Source organism: Lynx rufus, unplaced genomic scaffold (assembly GCF_022079265.1).
Source record: "Lynx rufus isolate CCGP_SWC_20201006 ecotype Redwood Valley unplaced genomic scaffold, mLynRuf1.p SCAF_8, whole genome shotgun sequence".
NCBI lineage: Eukaryota > Metazoa > Chordata > Mammalia > Carnivora > Felidae > Lynx > Lynx rufus.
In genome coordinates this window covers 60,625,514-60,643,034 of record NW_025814896.1, presented here as the reverse complement: position 1 = coordinate 60,643,034, position 17,521 = coordinate 60,625,514, and the positions used below count along the sequence as shown (strand labels likewise).

The window sequence follows — 17,521 nt, the reverse complement described above, 5'->3', positions numbered from 1 at the left end:
TCTTGCTAGGTGTCCCTTTTCAAAAAGTTTTCTGTGCTCTCATGATAAAAGAACTACATGTTTACTGCAGAAAACTGAGAAAATAAAGGGAAGAGAAAATTATATTCTCATCTTTTTAAAAATTCACTCAACTGGTATCTTCTATTTCCTTCCTTTATTAAAATTTTTAACATTTAACTTTAAATTCTTTAAATTTAAACATACCACTAGTAATATTTTACAATTCCATAGTATTTATATTTTTTCCAAAGGGACCTTTACATTTACTATTTATCTTCACAACAATCTGGAGTAGGTAGGCCAAATACTAATTATTCTGTGCACAGTTGCCTCCTAGTGTAGAAAGACTAAAGGCCGCATTGCTGGTTTGTGATGCAAAATCACACTTGTACAAAACTGTCATCCAACCTTCAAGGGGAAATTGAACAATACTACCAATACAATAAGCTTCTGAAGAGAACACTCATACTGGAAAAAAAAACCACTCATAATGAACTGAACCAGACAAATACAATTCAACAAAATAGATGCTTCGAATCCAGTACCTGTCTGGGTCAGATACAGTAGCTCCCAGACATGTATGGTACATATGTAAAGGACAAAGGAGGAAAATAGGTCCTACAACAAACAGATTCCATCTAGACTGCAAATGTAAGTAGCCCATATTCATAAGTAGAGATTCAGATACAGTATCAACTTTGTTAACTGGTTCTCTGATCTAGGTCACAAGCAGTCAGATGCTAGTTCATTTGTGGATAGTTGAACCTAACGTAGTCTCTTGTAGTTTTTAAAAGGTACAGGATTTTAAACGTCTATTCATGTAAGAAAAAAAGCTTTCAAAATGAAAGCATTTATATTATGCAACTGTCTATATATCCAGAAACAAGATGTGCCTATCCACAGAAGTGGCTATCTAGTAAAGAATTAACCTTACTCAAAAAGAGGTCTAGCCTTTAACCTTGGTTCCTGGGAGGTAATCTCTAAGCCACTGGAATGTCCTGTATGATCAATGTCTTTGTTTAGTAGCCAACCACGAGCCACTTCAAATAGTCTAACAAAGTGATTTATAATGGATACTTTGGGTCATGCATTATTAACTTTCAGAGACAGGAGACTAAAGATCAGCCACATGGGTAGCCAACCATATCTGTATGACCAAACTCCAATAAAAACTCTGGACATTAAGGCTTGGGTAAACTTCCTTGGTTGGCAGTATTTTGTGTGTACTGACACTCATTGTTGCCAGAAGTTAGTGCTGTCCTAAGGCTTCAGTGAGAGAGGGCAACTGGAAGTTCCACCTGTGTGCCCCAAGTGCCTTCTCCCTCAGCTAGTTTTGATCTACATCTTTTACTGAGTAAATCATAACCATGAGTACAACAGCTTTTAAGAGTTCTAGTGAATTATTGAACCTGAGGGTGATCTTGGGGCTCCGCAAAATTGCGGTTGGTAACAGAAAGGAGAGTGGTCTTGAAACTCCTAAAGTTCGGAGTATCAGAATGATGTTCAGCAGTCATTCTTTCTTCCTTTCTTTTAGTAATAGAACACTTCTCCCATTCCCCTAAGTGGGAAGCAGAGTTACCAACTGAGACTACATTTCCCAGGCTCCTTTAAAATCAGGAGTGGCCATGTGACTAAGTTCTGGCCAGTGAGATACAAGCAGAATAATATATATAAAAAAATATGTGTCACCTTCTCAAAGGAAAGTATTTACTCTTTTTCTGGTGTGCCCCTATGAAGTAATCTGGCTTCAATGTGAAATGAGAACAATACTTAAGGGGATTGCTAAGCAAACAGAAGGAACCTGGGACCATGAATAACCTTAAAAAAAAAAAAAAGGCAGTCCCTCACCCACTACAGACTGCCCACCTACTATTACAGGAAAGAGAAAAACTTCATTAGTGTTGTGTTTGTATCATTGTGTTTGTAAGTTTCTGTTACAGCAGCTAAGCCTGTACCCTAATGTAAATACATTTTAACATTTTCATACTATGATTGAGAGTCAGTATTTTAATAGACGACAGAGATAAAAAGAGAAAAACAAGATATATAAGAAAAATATTTGGATATATTAAAACTGAAAATGCATAACAAATATTTGTAACATCCCACTCTGAGACTGATCTTATTAAAAGGAAAGTTTCTATCCCACAGAATTCAATATAACAAAGAATTTTCTCTTATCCTCTTTGTTATAACAAAAAAATACAAAAAGATGAATGATTTAACAAAATCAGTCATCTGAATACAAGTTGAAGGAGGTGTTCTAGAAGAATTACTAATAATTTTCCTCCCTGTAATTACAGATTTCCACAGAAAGGAAAGAAATGAAGACTGATATTTTAATAAAGCACAAAGAACTGCCTTCTCTGACTTTCCAGAGTGCAGCAAAATTAACTGGTTTGTAAACACCTTCCCTCAATTTTTCTGACTTTCTGAACTCCAAATCATGTGGCCCAATTGCTTATTAAACAACTCCACTAGGATGTCTCACATGCATTTCAAGGTCAGCATGTCCAAAAGTCAGCCTCAAGCTACAAAGTAAAACAAAAGGAAGTTCTAGAGATAACATGACTTAAAAATTTATTTTATTTTTTTTTTTAACATTTATTCACTTCTGAGACAGAGAAAGACAGAGCACGAGCAGGCGAGGAGCAGAGACGGAGACACAGAATCCGAAGCAGGCTCCAGGCTCCGGGCTGTCAGCAAAGAGCCTGACACGGGGCCCGAACTCACTGACCACAAGGTCATAACCTGAGCTGAAGTCGGACACTCAACCGACTGACCTACCAGCACTGCTGGAGATGACAGAATTTTAAAAAAGTCTAGAAGAAGGAATAAAAAGCCAGTGATCTTCCTTCTTCTCTAAGGAGAAGTGGTATATTCTCACAGGGAAGCCAAGTAATTATCCACAGAAAAGTTCAAGGTTGCAGTAAATCAAAGGCCAGAGTAGAAGCTCAGTAACAGGGACAGAACATAACCTCTCCAGATATGGAGGAGATAATATCAAAGAAATAGGGACTACATCTTCAGTATTTCTCATACTTCAGCATGGAGCAGAATATTTTGAAGGCCCAGTTAACACAGACTGCTGGGCCCCCACTCCAAAGTTTCTCATTCAGTAGGTCTGAAGTGGGGCCAGGAATCTCCATTTCTAAAAAGTTCCCAGGTAATGCTGATGTGGCTGGTCTGAGGCACACAAGAGGAGAAACACTGATTCTGCATGCAGTGTATCTAGAGCGGTAATTGCAAAGAGAGACAACTAGAGGACAAGTTCAAATGAGACAGTATACCAAGTAGAAAGTTGGTATAATGTACACTAAATAGAAAGAGTATCACAGTCCGAGGACTAAATGAGTAAACTCACCAGATCAAGGTTTTTAGATTACAGGTAACAAGATCTCTCCTGTCCTGTTCCTTGCACTCCTCCTCTCCCCAAATTCCAGGTCTAATCTAACAGTTTACTCTACATTCATTGAACATTTACTATAGTTTACAGTTTTCAAGGTAAATAAATAAAGTATAAACCACAATCCAACATTATCTATTAGAGAAAAAAGACTTGTGTAAAACTACAATACAGGAGCGCACATTAGAGGGAATGTCAAGAAGGAATAAATGCACAGAGAAAACAGCAATAAATCTCATGATGGAGAATACATCCAAGAAGGCTTCACTGAAGAGGTAGATATCCACTGAGAACAGTGAGTAGGATTTTAATGGGCAGAAGAGGGTGAGAGGGTATTTCAGGAAGAAGGAAATTCATGAGCAAAAACACAAAAGAAAAAAGATGTTTATGGCAACATTCTGGATTGACATATGGGTAGACGTAGTGATAACTTATAAGGTAGTTGAAGAAATATAACAGAAGGCTTTAAATATCATACTAACAAGTTTGAACCTTATTTTGTAAAAGTTAGGAAAGAAAGAGCAAATTTGTGTATGTAAATGCTGGAGGATAGGGATGACTGCACACAGACAGGGAGAGGTTCTCCCTCCTGAGCCTAATCTACACCAAGATCTATAAACCTGGCTTTGCAAAAGTCCTCATCTTGTGTCTTCTATCCCTAAATGTATTAGATCTCCAAATTCAGAAGATATGCCAGCATACAATAATGACATACAACTAAAAACAAATTCCTCTGAATAAGTGTAATTCAAAATTGTGGTCAAACTCACTCTTTTCCAGATCTGCTAGTTTCATCTGTTACAAATCTCTTTTCCCACAAATCCTTCTATTAAATGTAACTGTGAGTGAAAATAAAATAAAGGGAGTAGAATGTTTAAGAAATCACCCCTTCTGTACTTTCTGGCCTCTTTTCCTTTGCTTCATGCCAAGAATTCCCAATCATATATAAAAAACAACAAAACCCACTAATTTTTAAGATAATACGACATTTCAAATAGTAGATGCTGCATTCCTCAGAAAACACTAGAATTCTTATTCAATTAAACAGTTTATTTATAACACTCCCTACTTTAATAGACTATTTCTGAACATTCAGTAAGTTCCAAGAGAATGTAATATAACCTTTTTTCCCCTTAAGTTTATTTGTTTTGAGAGAATGTACACGCACAGGGGAGGGGCAGAGAGAGAGAGAGAGAGAGAGAGAGAGACAGACAGACAAGGAGAGGGAGAATCCCAAGCAGGCTTTACACTGTCTGCCCAGAGCCTGACGTGGGGCTTGATCTCACAAACTATGAGATCATGACCTGAGCCTAAATTGAGTTGGACACTTAAGCTACTGAGCCACCCAGGTGTCCAAGTATGTAATATAATCTTTAAATGACAATCAGAAATAAGATTTTCTACTGGGCATAAACAATATGCAAAAGAATATTATCAATCTTCAACACTGTACCTGAACAGCTAGTAACTTCTACTCAAGAGCTAAAATTCAAAATGGCAATTAAGTTACTAAAACACTTTATGACACTAACAACCAATGGATACGTTATCAACACCTCCACCTAACAAAAATCTCACCTCATAGGTTTAGATTTTCTCTGACTTAACACTAATAACAACCTAAGTCTAAAATTACAAATTCAAAAATACCAAAAGTAAGTATTTTCACAGCCAAAATTGCTGAGCTTATAAATACCAAAAAGCATGTAGTTTATAAACTTACCTACAATTTATGTTAGTATGAGACTCAAAAGAACATTGAGCCAGGTTTTAAATACAATTATATTGATAAAAGAATGTTTTAATTTTCAATAGAGAGCAATCTTTCAGGGATCCTGGGTAGTTCAGTCAGTTAAGCATCCAACTCAGGTCGTGATCTCGTGGTTGGTGAGTTCCCCTCCCCGGCTCACACTCTGGCACTCTCTCTCTCTCTCTCTCAAAAATAAACAAACATTAAAAAATTTTTTTTTTAAAGAAAGCAATCTTTCTACATATATAAATATATTCAAATGCAACCTGTTACAATTTTTTAGTAATGGAGATCACTGGGCTACTGGCTACTACTACAGAGATATGTTCTAGTTGCAATGGTCACAAATTAGACAAATGTCTGTTCTCACTTCTTCAGCTATTATTGTATAATACAAATTCTGGCTGCCTTTGTCCCTGATTCATAGGACGGAGACTCTAAATCCTTGGAATTTCGCAACTGATAGAGAGAAGTGTCTTTGTTTTCCTTGTTGGGCCCCTAGGACATCTTTTATTATGAACATATAACTCCCAGTGGGCCTCTAGTTTCAGGAATAGGGTTGGCCATACTTGAAAGGCCAGTCAAGTGATTAAAGGATTGGGGTTTTGAGGCATATGATATCAGCCTAACATCCTGGAAGAGGAGGGGGCTGGAGACTGATTCACCGTATGGCCAATTCAATCAATCATGCCTATGTAATAAAACTCCAATAAAAACTCTGGACATGGAGGCTTGGTTGAGCCTCCCTGGTTGGTAATCACATGTCAATGTGGCAAGAGGATAACATGTCCTGAAGAAATGGAAGCTTCATATCTGGGACCCTTGTAGACCTCTCTCTAGGTTGTGTCTTCATTTGTCTTGCCTTGATTTGTATCCTTAATAATAAAACTGTAATTTTAAGTACAGCACTTTCCTAAGTTCTGAGTCATTCCAGCAAATTATCAAATTTGTGGGGCGCCTGGGTGGCGCAGTCGGTTAAGCGTCCGACTTCAGCCAGGTCACGATCTCACGGTCCGTGAGTTTGAGCCCCGCGTCGGGCTCTGGGCTGATGGCTCGGAGCCTGGAGCCTGTTTCCGATTCTGTGTCTCCCTCTCTCTCTGCCCCTCGCCCGTTCATGCTCTGTCTCTCTCTGTCCCAAAAATAAATAAACGTTGAAAAAAAAAAAAAATTATCAAATTTGAAGGGGTAGTAGGAACTCCCAAATTTGTAGCCAGTTGGTCACAAATACAAGTGGCCTGGAAGCCCTGGAGCTTGCAAATGGTATTTGAAGTGAGGAAAATCCAATGGACAATGCCCTTAACCTGTGATGTCTACCCTAACTCTGGTGGTTAGTGCCAGAATCACACAGCTATACAACAGGACATACCATCTCACTTCTCTCTTTTAGGAACTGAATGAGAAAAAGCCAAGTGAAAGCACTTTTTAAGGCATAAAGCATTACAAAAAATAAAGGACATTTTTGGTTATGCTCTTAAACATACTAAAGAACAAACTGTTAGGGGAGCCTGACTGGTTCAGTCAGTTGAGTATCCTGACTCTTGATCTCAGCTTGGGTCTTGCTCTCAGGGTTGGGAGTTCAAGCCCCACATTGGGCTTCATGCTGTTTGTAAGGCCTACTTAAGAAGAAGAAACTGTTAAAAAAATTTTTTTTAATTCAGGATTGTCCAATTTAATTTTTTTAAATAAATAGAACTTATTATAAGAAAAAATTCAGAACTCTGATGAAAAGCATTTAAAAGAGAATCATAATTTCAAACACATAATTAAGACTAATGCCTAAATGATAAAAATGTATTAAGTCCGTTTTTAGTAATCTCTAGTGTAGAAATGATGGGAGTTTAGAAAATGTAAGATTCAAGCTATTATTTTCTGACTAAATCTCCAAAAGCTCATTTTAGCCTTGGTTATGATCAGGAATGACTGAAGCCAATTAGCAACATTTTGGTTACTCAGACACTGGATTCAAGTAAAAATTATTCACATCACAATCAATGTTATTGCCTACCTCTAACCTTTCATTCAAGCATAAAGCCACGAGACCAGAATGGTCTTTAAAGTATTACTCAAGCTATCCTACATGTATAAGCACCTACCTACTGGCATGAGAAAGCATACTTCTCTTTTTTTTAATTAAAAAAAATTTTTTTTAATGTTTATTTTTGAGAGAAAGTGCAAGCAGGGAAGGGGGGGGACAGAGAGAGAGAGAGAGAGAGAGGGGGAGAGAGAGAGGGAGGGAAGGAGACAGAATCTGAAGCAGGCTCCAGGCTCTAAGCCATCAGCACAGAGCCCAATGTGGGGCTGGAACTCCTGAACCGTGAGATCATGACCTGAGCCAAAACCAAGAGTCAGACGCTTAACCGACTAAGCCACCCAGGTGCCCTGAGAAAGCATACTTTCTATCATACTATAGACTACAAGTATTTTTTTTATTACTTCAAAGCCAATGATAAAAAAACAAAACCTCAAGGTATTAAATCACAAATTTATCAGAACATATCGTTCAATTCTCTATTCTCTTGAACATAAGATATTAAACATACATTGGTCTCAAATACATTGGTCTAAACACACTGGGTGATTAATGGAGAGCAGTTCAGAATAATTTAAAAAATGATCTTATAGTAAAAACAACAGCAAAACAAAACCCCTAAGTTCTAGTACTATTTCTTCCTTTTTAAACATTTTTTAAAAGTTTATTTACTTGAGAGAGAGAGCACGTGTGTGCACAAGTGTCAGAGAGGCAGAGAGAGAAGGGGAGAGAAAATCCCAAGGGGCTCGATTTCACAACCATTAGATCATGATCTGAGCAGACACCAAGAGTCGAAGCTTAACCAACTAAACCAGCCAGGCACTCCTCTAGTACTATTTCTTCTCTTAATAGAATGACTCTTTGGGTCTCATTTTCTTCCAGAAGAATATAAGGAAAATATAAGCTGCAAGGTTCATTCTAGCACCGGCATTCTGAATCTACTTAAGTTCTACTTAAGTGTTGAGAAGTCAACAAACTCATAATTTAGATATTCTTCAAATTTTAAAGTCTTTTTTTAAAATTTATGTTTTTTTAATTTATTTTTGAGAGAGAGAGAGACAGTGCAAGCAGGGGAGGGACAGAGAGAGAGGGAGACACAGAATCCGAAGACAAGCTCCAGGCTGAGCTAGCTGTCAGCACAGAGCCCAATGCAGGGCCTGAACCCACGAACTGTGAGATCATGACCTGAGCCGAAGGCAGATGCTTAACCGACTGAGTCACCCAGGCGCCCTTCAAATTTTAAAGTCTTGCAAGTATGTCAAAAATACTTAAAAGTTTACCATGGTGTAAAAACATTCTACCAATGTGTCCCTACCTTTTTTTTTTTTTTTTTTTTTTTAGGTTTCAAGGCATTTTAATTGACTGAATGATACCCTCTTATTAAAAACAAAGATGGTGAAAATTTGCTCCATAATCAGCAGAAACAGATCTTTAATTTTTATTAAGTATTTACTTGCTACCTGAAATTTTAGCCTTAAGCAAATTTAAAGGTACAATGTTTTCTTAAATCTGATGCCTCGCATCTATCAAGCAAAACTTTTTCAAACTATTTACATAGGTGACCTTCCATGACGGACATGCTTTGACTTATTTGTGGCTCTGTAATAAGATGAGAAAAAAAATAATTTTGCCTATCATCAACCTATTAAAACGTTTCTCACTTACTGAACATTTAGGCATTTAAGTATAATAGTTAAATCAAAAACAAAAAACAAAACTTAGCCACAAACAATGAAACTACTTGCAGTTACAGGAACACCACACAGAAATAACATGGTAAAATATGATGGCAAGTTTCCAAGTAGAAACCATGAGGTTTTTTTGGTGTTGTTTTTAGTTTGAGAGAGAGAGTAAGCACAGGTGGGAACCTTAAGCAGGCTCTATGCCCAGCACAAAACCTGATGCAGCGCTTGATCCCGTGACCCTGGAATCATGACCTGAGCTGAATTAAAGAGTCAGACACTCAACTGACTGAGCCACCCAGGCACCCCCAGAAACCGTATTTTTATGTGCCTCAGAGAAAAGTAGTTATGACCTTGAGTTATGGACTCAGGTAGTAGACTGAAATCCTGGCTCCTTTCATAACTGTGTGACTGCCCAAGGAACATTATCTAAATCTGTTTCTTTATAACTGTGCTACCTCAGAGTGGTTGTGAATACTGAATGAGGCAATGCACTCAGCAAAGAGCCTGACACATAGTAAGTGTTCAATAAGTTAGCAATTATTATTAAATTTTGGAACAAATGTTACACAGAGAAGCAGTATTTTGAATTTTTTTCCTAAGTTTAAGGCCCACTAATAGGATCCTATTTGTTAAAGTTCAGAGTAAGAAAGAAGTATGTTCCTACAAAGAAGCACCTTAATAAAGATACGTGGACTGAGTAAAAATAACTGGTATCAAGCAAGTGCAGTTACTACAGGCAGAATCTTAGTTTCTAAGAACTCAAGTTGCATTAGCTCAAATCATCTATTATTACAAAGTTACTGTTTGTTAATTCTTTCCTCTCCATTTCTGTAAAATATTAAAGGAAAAACAAAATCTCATTATGAAAAGATGAACAGAAAGGGGAAAAAAAGATAAGAAGTAGAGTTGGGTCACTATAAGCTCTTATCAAGAGCCAAACACAATGGGGGAGGGGAGGATCCGTAACAAAAAATAACAGAAATTGAATGCCAAAGATGATAAACACCCCTCTTTCCCAAATACTACAGGACTCATCCTTCAACTTGATCTTCCAGGATCTTCCGTCTTGGGCCTCGAACAAGTCCTTTCATCACCACAGTCCCATCTCCAGCAGAACTTCAAAAGGAAATATGTAAAAGCTACTCTGGTGGGCAGCTGCTGAGATAATCTCTCCTAGCATCTTCCACAGATCACAGAATGAAAAAGCTGACTTACACATTACGACCAATACTGGTCACCATCCTCAGCAGTTTATTTTTTAATCCATTCTAGACATTCACGAGATGTATTTATTTTAAAAATAAGTTTACAGGGGCACTTTGGTTGGCTCAGTCAGTTACACGTCCAACTCCTGGTTTCAGCTAAGGTCATGATCTCAGTTTCATAAGTTCGAGCCCCATGTCAGGCTCTGTGGATTCTTCTTTCTCCCTCTCTCTTCCCTCTCTTACTCATGCTGTCTCTCTCAAATAAATAAACTTAAAAAATAAAAATAAATAAAAAGGAGTTCCATTAATACAACTTTGGTAGCCAAAAATACCAGCAAAAGTCATAAATATAAAATTAAATGATTGCACGTGTCTCATGCAAAAACAAAATGCTGAGTGAATGTTCCAAGCTAACATCAAATACTGTTCCTATAAACTATAAAATAACCTTGTTCTAAGTACTTGACATATATTAACTCAATTATTATTCAGCATAATCCTATAAGGTATATACAGTCTCCATCTCACAGATGAGCAAACTGAGGCATCAAAGGATATTAACTTGCCCAAGACTACAGAATCAGTAAATGATAGGAGACAACATTCTGACCCAAGCTGTCTGACTCCAGAGCCATGTTTAAATTAAGTATACCATTCATTCATTTAACAAGTTCTTTTGAGCACCTACTATGTGCCAGGCACATTTCTGAGCACTGGGAACAGAGCTGTGAGAACAGTAAGACAAGGTCCCTGCCCTCTAGTGGGGGAGAGGCATTGGAGCAAACTGATAAATAAGTCAACAGTGTGACTTTCACCAAACAATAAATGCTATGAAGAAAAAGCAAAGTGAAAGAATCAAAAAGTGGAAGAAAGATCGGGGCTGGCTTGTATTTTAGGGATCAGGGAAGGCCTCTCTGAGGTAATGACATTTGACGAGCAAACAGAAGATGTAAAGGCAAGATAACCACCAGAAGCAAGGCGTGGCCCAACTAAGAGAACACCAAGTTTAACACTGGTAAGGTAGTAACAGTTTGGTTAGTTCAAAAAATGACAAAAGGACCAGGGAACTGGGGCACGGTGATGAAGAGTCAAGTTGTGGCAGCTGACAAGTCATGTAATGCCCTAAGGGTAAACAGGAAGCTTTCTCAGAGGATTTTGAGCCTAAGGATGACAATAGGATTTAAGTCTTTAAAAAGACCATGGATTCTTATGCAGGGATCAGTCAGGAAGAAAAACAAAACAGGGATACCAGGGAGGGCACTGTTAAAACAGTCTAAGGAAGAAATGAACTCATAGTGGATTTAGTACTGTTTGTAAGTAGATGAGACACTAAAGGAAGAGCACACAACCCCAATCATTCCCAAAAAGGACTGTTTAAAATACGAGGGGCACCTTGGGGCGCCTGGGTGGCGCAGTCGGTTAAGCGTCCGACTTCAGCCAGGTCACGATCTCGCGGTCCGTGAGTTCGAGCCCCGCGTCGGGCTCTGTGCTGATAGCTCAGAGCCTGGAGCCTGTTTCCGATTCTGTGTCTCCCTCTCTCTCTGCCCCTCCCCCGTTCATGCTCTGTCTCTCTCTGTCCCAAAAATAAATAAACGTTGAAAAAAAAATTTTTTTTAAAAAAATAAAATAAAATAAAATAAAATAAAATAAAATAAAATAAAATAAAATAAAATACGAGGGGCACCTGAGTGGCTAAGTGGGTTAAGGTTCCGACTTCGGCTCGGGTCATGATCTCGTGTTGCGGTTCGTGGGTATGAGCCCCATGTTGGACTCTATACTGACAGCTCAGAGCCTGGAGTCTGCTTTGGGTTCTCTCTCTCTCGCTCTCTCTGTCCCTCCTCCACTCACACTGTCTCTCTCTCAAAATAAACACCTACTTATAAAGAAATAAATAATAAATAAAATATGCTTCCTCCCTTCATCCTTCATTCCTAACAACTTAAAAGATTCCTTTTTAATATCCAAGTTAGTGCTTCAGTTGGTGCTATATATAAAAGAAAAAAAGGTTAATACATATTTCCTTCAATTAGAAGTACTGTTTAATGTAGTCTATTATGGATAATATGCCACATACACTTGTACATTCTTGAGAAGCAGAAAGAGATTTACTACTCTTTAGCTAAGGGTTGGTTCATTTATTCAGAGACAAGAAGTACCTATCCCCTCCTCTGATCAGTTCTCCTCTCATGCTTTGTTTCCAGCATTTCCTGGCTCATTCTAGATGGTGAATTGCAATAAAGAAGCATACCAAACCAAGCAAGTATGTATGTATTTATTGAGCAGCACTGTATACCAGGTACTCACTAGATGCCTTACATTGAAAGACTCATTTAATCCTCAGCTACCTACGGTAAGAAATAACATGAGGAAATTCTATACGAGGGGAAAAAATCAGATAAGAGTAACTTAAACTGTCCAAAGTCACAGAGCTAATAAGCCAGAATTTAAATCTACATCTAACTCTAAAGTTCTTATCTTTCCACCACAACAACTGCCAAAGAAAGGACTATCAGATGTATCATATGTAGTCTTCCCAATTTATTATTAATGACTAGTTTGTTGCTGGTGAGGACAGGGTTTCTCTCTCTCATGGAGAACTGAGTTTTGAAGTTGGGGTGGGGAAGATGGAGTCGTCCTACTTATTCAAATATTATTTTGAAAAATTATTTTCCACTTGAGGTATCATAAACATTAACCCTAAAAGAGTGATTCCTACGTTTTGGGGGGGTGGAGAAATCTTAAGATATGTATTGTTTACAATAAAATGTGAGTAAAATTCTGACAAAAGACGAGTCTGGTACAGACTGAAAGAGAAAAAGAGACTATGGATAAAAAGATAATCACAACACATGTAGAATCTGAGTGGCAAATAAACAGCCTAAGAATTGAATGGCGATCTTCCTAGACCTGAAAAAAATTCCTGGAAAAGGAACTTTAGGTGAACCTCCCAGAGTCCACCACAGGAAACAGGGAGGGAACCACTTGCTAGCAGCACTTGCACCGGCTAAGACAAGGCTATGTGGGAAAGGAGAGATGGGAAGTCTGGAAAGCAGGTCGACCGTACCCCCACAGGATGGACTGCGGTGTACTGCTCCACAGCAAGAACCAAGGCTGTGGTGTGCCCAACCCTAAAAAAGAAACGGCTAATTCCCCAAGACTAAAGTGGAGAGGCCACAGAGACCAGGCAGACACACGGAATGGAGAACTGTTACATAAAAGTCCTTAGAAGTTAGTTACAGGTCCTTTTATGGGATGTGGTAGTCTACATTATTTTCACCTAAATGATACCATTTCTACTCTATACGTGACCTAAGAAGGCGTGAGAAACAGAAATAGTAAACTTCCACCATCCGCAAGTATTTTGTTTTAAACAAGGAGTGGTATATTAAGGTATTTCCTCACAGAGTGTTTAGGTAGGAAGAGCAGTTAAATATATAAGGAAAAGCCCTTTCGGTCCACACAGGGACTTAATCATTTTAATAGTGAGTGGAAGTGTGAAAAAGGGCACTTGTTAAGGACAGTTGGGGAAAGGTGCCCTGCGTATTAAGGAAACAGGGAACAAGGAAAACTAAGTGAATAAAAATTGTCTTCAGACAGTCCAACACCGATTTCGGGCCCCAATGCGGGGGAGGGGTGTCTGATATAGGGGTCACGGGAGGTGGGGGAGGGGATGGCCTGCGGCGGGGAACACAAGCGTCCGGCCCCAGCAGACATCCTGCGATGCCTGAAGAGCCGACGACCAAACGCGCGCATGAATGAATGGCGCGGGGATGAATGGCCGGCCCAGGCGCCGACGCAGGAAGGAGTTTGCGGCGCGGTGTGAGCGGGGCCGGGGGTGGCGTCCGTCGGCGGGACGCAGGGAGAACCGAGGGAAGGGCCGCCGTGCGAGACTCTTTGGCGCGGCGCGTCTGTGGGGCGGCCGTTTGCGGGAGGCAGGGTCGGCGGCCGCCGGCCGGCCGCGCCATGGCGGAGGGGGAAGGGGAGGTCACGCGTTACATAACCCGGCAGCTGCCGCGCTTGGGGACGCCGCGGGCCGCCCAGGCCGCGACAGGACGGCCTGCGGTGCCCGGGCTGGCGCGCCCTCCCCGGCCCCGCCTTAGGCTGTCCGCGTTCGGGCGGGTCTGCGGCGCCTCTGGGCGACGCGTGTCCGGTCCCACCCCTCCCCCACCCCCGCCGCCGGCCCGGGGGTCGCTCACCTTCCGCGTTGCCCCGGACCACCATGCCCGGGCACCGCTGCCTGCTCGGCCTTGAGGGCTCCGGTGCCCCTACCGCCGCCGCACAGTACCCTTGCAGGGGGCCGGGGGGGAGGGTCGCGGGAAGGAGTCACACCGCCGCGCCGCGGCCCACGCTCGCCCCACGCTCACGGCGGCCAGCCCTGCGCGCGCTCCGCGGCTGCTCCCGCCCCTCCCCGACTCCTGCGGGCGCGCGCGCCGCAACTCCGCCCCGCCCCTCCCCCTCCACTGCTTGCGCGCTCCCTGGCTCCGCCCCCTCCGCTCTCCTCCTGCGCTGGCCTGCGGGGCGCGCTAGGCTGGCGAGCGACAGTCCCCGCCCCGGCTCGCATTCATCCCTGAGCGGCGCACGCGCCTGGCCCGCGCCCTGTCCCGGGCGACCCGGAACCGCGGGCGCAGCGCCTCGGAGCTCCGCGATTGCCTGCTTGGCCACGCCCCGCCCTCCCGCCACCGCCCGCAGGGGGCAGCGCCTCTGCGGCACGTGACCGTCTTGCTAGCGGGGGCGGAGAGGCGTGCGGCGCGGGCCCGCCTTCCGCCGCGCGCAGCCTGCCCTGCACCCCACAAGCTGCGGGTCTTCTGCTCGGGTCGTCACGCCCGGGTCGCCTCGCCCGAGGAGGCACTGCTCTCGCTTCAGCGAGTGCCCACCACCGCCCCGGTCCCGCGATGGACTTCCCACTCTGGGAGGAGACAAGTGCGGGGACTGACCATGCTTAAAATCCTGGCACTGTCTGAAGACGCGAGAAACACACGGTCCCCCTCCACAAGCAATTGATTTACAGTGACATCTAGCGGAGAAAGGGACACACACGAACTGACACTTTCCTATGTCAGGGAGCAACCGAGAATCATGGCCCACGTAGGGGGAATGAACACTGCGCCACGGGGTTTAAGTGATTCAGCGCCAGCTCCCACAGAGACGCAAACACCGTTTCTTGTCCCATGAGTTCCCGCCCAGGATTGCACCTGGATATTTGTAAACCAACGGCGGTATCCCATCCCACGTGCAGCGCTGGGGTTATACGCGAAAGCAATTTTCTACTAATGTTAAAAAAAAAAAAATCGTACATTTTGTATGCTTAAATACAATTTTAATTGAGGGCCTTCCGGCAAAAGACAATTGTTCCATAAGGACCATTTTCCCACCCCCTTTTGGCTGTGTCGCTTTGCCAAGAGATCCCACATTGCTATTATAATAGGCTTTATTGTTGGAATGAACAAACATGAAACGAACCTCTGTGCAAAGGCTCAACACTTTTTTTCCTTATTCCCTCACCTCAGATAATTCGAAGAGTTTGCATGTACTTAGGAAACAGCACTCTTTTGAAGACTGATTTTGCAGAGCTGAGACTTGTTTACTGGTAGTTCAGAAGATATTCGAATGACTTGTTTCTTTTATTCAAGCCTTTTTGGGTTTTGCCATTTTATAGACTTGTAGATGCACTTCAGCTTCAGTATTCTTGTCTCTGACCCAGCAAAAGCAGGGTGCATGTTTTTTGAGACGTCATAATTTAATACATTGGCGTAATTTCAGAGGGCTCACAATTAGTTGCTCACTGCAACTAAGGGTATCCTCATCTGCTGAGATCCCACAGAAAAACAATGGTAAGCCCTTATTAATTTTTTTTAAATGTGTATCTCTAAATGGCAGCATTCTGTTAACAAGAAATGACAAAACTCGATTTTCAAATTGGAAAATAACCTGGAAACTACAGGAAATGTACCATTTATTTCAATTGCAATTTTCTCTATTAAAAGATTTTTTTTTTGTATTTTCTCAAGAAAGAAACACAAACATGGAGCAGTTAACTGACCTTGGCAACACCTCTATAGAATATAGTAAGATAGTATGACTGCATTTTAGTGCTATTAGAAAGCCTCTGATAAGGAAGAAAAAAAATACCATTCCTCTTTAGATAAAAAAGGACAAAAAGATGAAGAGTACATGAATAAAATGTATACAAACTCTAAAATCCTTCATACAACCTTTCCAGGTTTTTTTTTTGCCCATTCTAGAATATTCTGTTATGCTATCCCATAATATATTACACAATGTCTGAAGAGCCTTTTATTTCAATTTTGTCCAGTCACCTACATTCATTCCATTGATTCTCATGGGGACTGTCTTTCCCAGTCTAAGGGGAGCTGGTTTGACCTTTGGGTAGTGCAACTGAGAGAGCCACTCTGGACTCCCACACTTGAGAGATGCCTTGGGACACTCTGCCTTATTCCTCTTTTCTGAGCTTCATTAAAATTTATTTTTGAGATTTCTATCATTACTGACATCTCAAGGGGCCTATAGAAGTGCAGGCCCTTGTAGGCACAGCCCTGGGAAAGGATGTAGCTCTGTTACCCTTTAACCTCTTTATTTGGCAGTCAACTTTCCTTGAAAACATCCACATCTAGTCTCTCAAATACTAAAAGCAGAAAATAAGAACATGAAACCATTAAAAAACAGAGATCTGTACTCAAGTCCCTTGGGTGATCTACTCACACAGCAACTCCTGTGATTTACTCATGGGAAAGATGAACATGCTGATCATTGTAAGGCATTCAGCACATTATGCTGAAAGATGAAATAATAACAAGGAAGAATGGGCACAAACCTACAGAAACTTAGAAAGGAAGTTGGAGTCAGAATTGGATTACTGAGACTTAATTCTTCTAAACACATTATCTGTTTTTACAGAGTAAAAAAAGACCATGGACAAGTATATATATATCTATAATTAAAAAACATAGTTCACAAAATTCAGGATGATTTAACAATTAGTTGTGATAAGCATTCTGAATGCCAGTTACACTTGGGTCACCAGGGAACAAATGCATTTCCCGCTCTCAAAAAGTTTCCAGTATAGGAAGGGAGGAGACAAATCAGTAAACAGGCACCTGCAGTACAGGTTCAGAGCTGCTACCCAAGAGTGTTCTATGGGAACATAAAAAGGATGTCAGCAAGGCTTCCTAGAGAGGGTGACATCTCAGTAAAAACTGAGATACTGGTCAATTTGGCTAGGGAAATGCCACTCCCCACAGAGGAAGCAACACGTGCAAAGGCAGAAGGGAGGGAGAACCAGGAACATTCCAGAAACTGCATAGTGCAAAGCACAGAAGGACATGGGTGGGGAGTATGCTGAAAAAAGGTTGGAGAAGCAAGTAGGGGTCAGATCATGAAAGGCCCCTTAGAGTATACGAATGTGTTTTGACTGTATTCTAAGGGCAA

At 41.3% G+C, this 17,521-nt stretch overlaps 1 protein-coding gene across 5 annotated transcripts in view; it reads right to left on the bottom strand.

Annotated features, from left to right (window-relative positions):
• REV1 (REV1 DNA directed polymerase) overlaps window positions 1–14,453 on the bottom strand; it is a 92,410-nt gene extending 77,957 nt beyond the window's left edge. For 3 of the 5 annotated variants that reach the window (XM_047069879.1, XM_047069881.1, XM_047069878.1), the window contains exon 1: window positions 14,272–14,452. The gene's annotated coding sequence lies outside the window, so the exon portion shown is untranslated. Of the gene's footprint in view, window positions 1–14,271 lie in introns of all 5 variants that reach the window. The other 2 variants (XM_047069886.1, XM_047069885.1) reach the window with 2 other exon arrangements.
• Window positions 14,454–17,521: the final 3,068 nt, after the last annotated feature.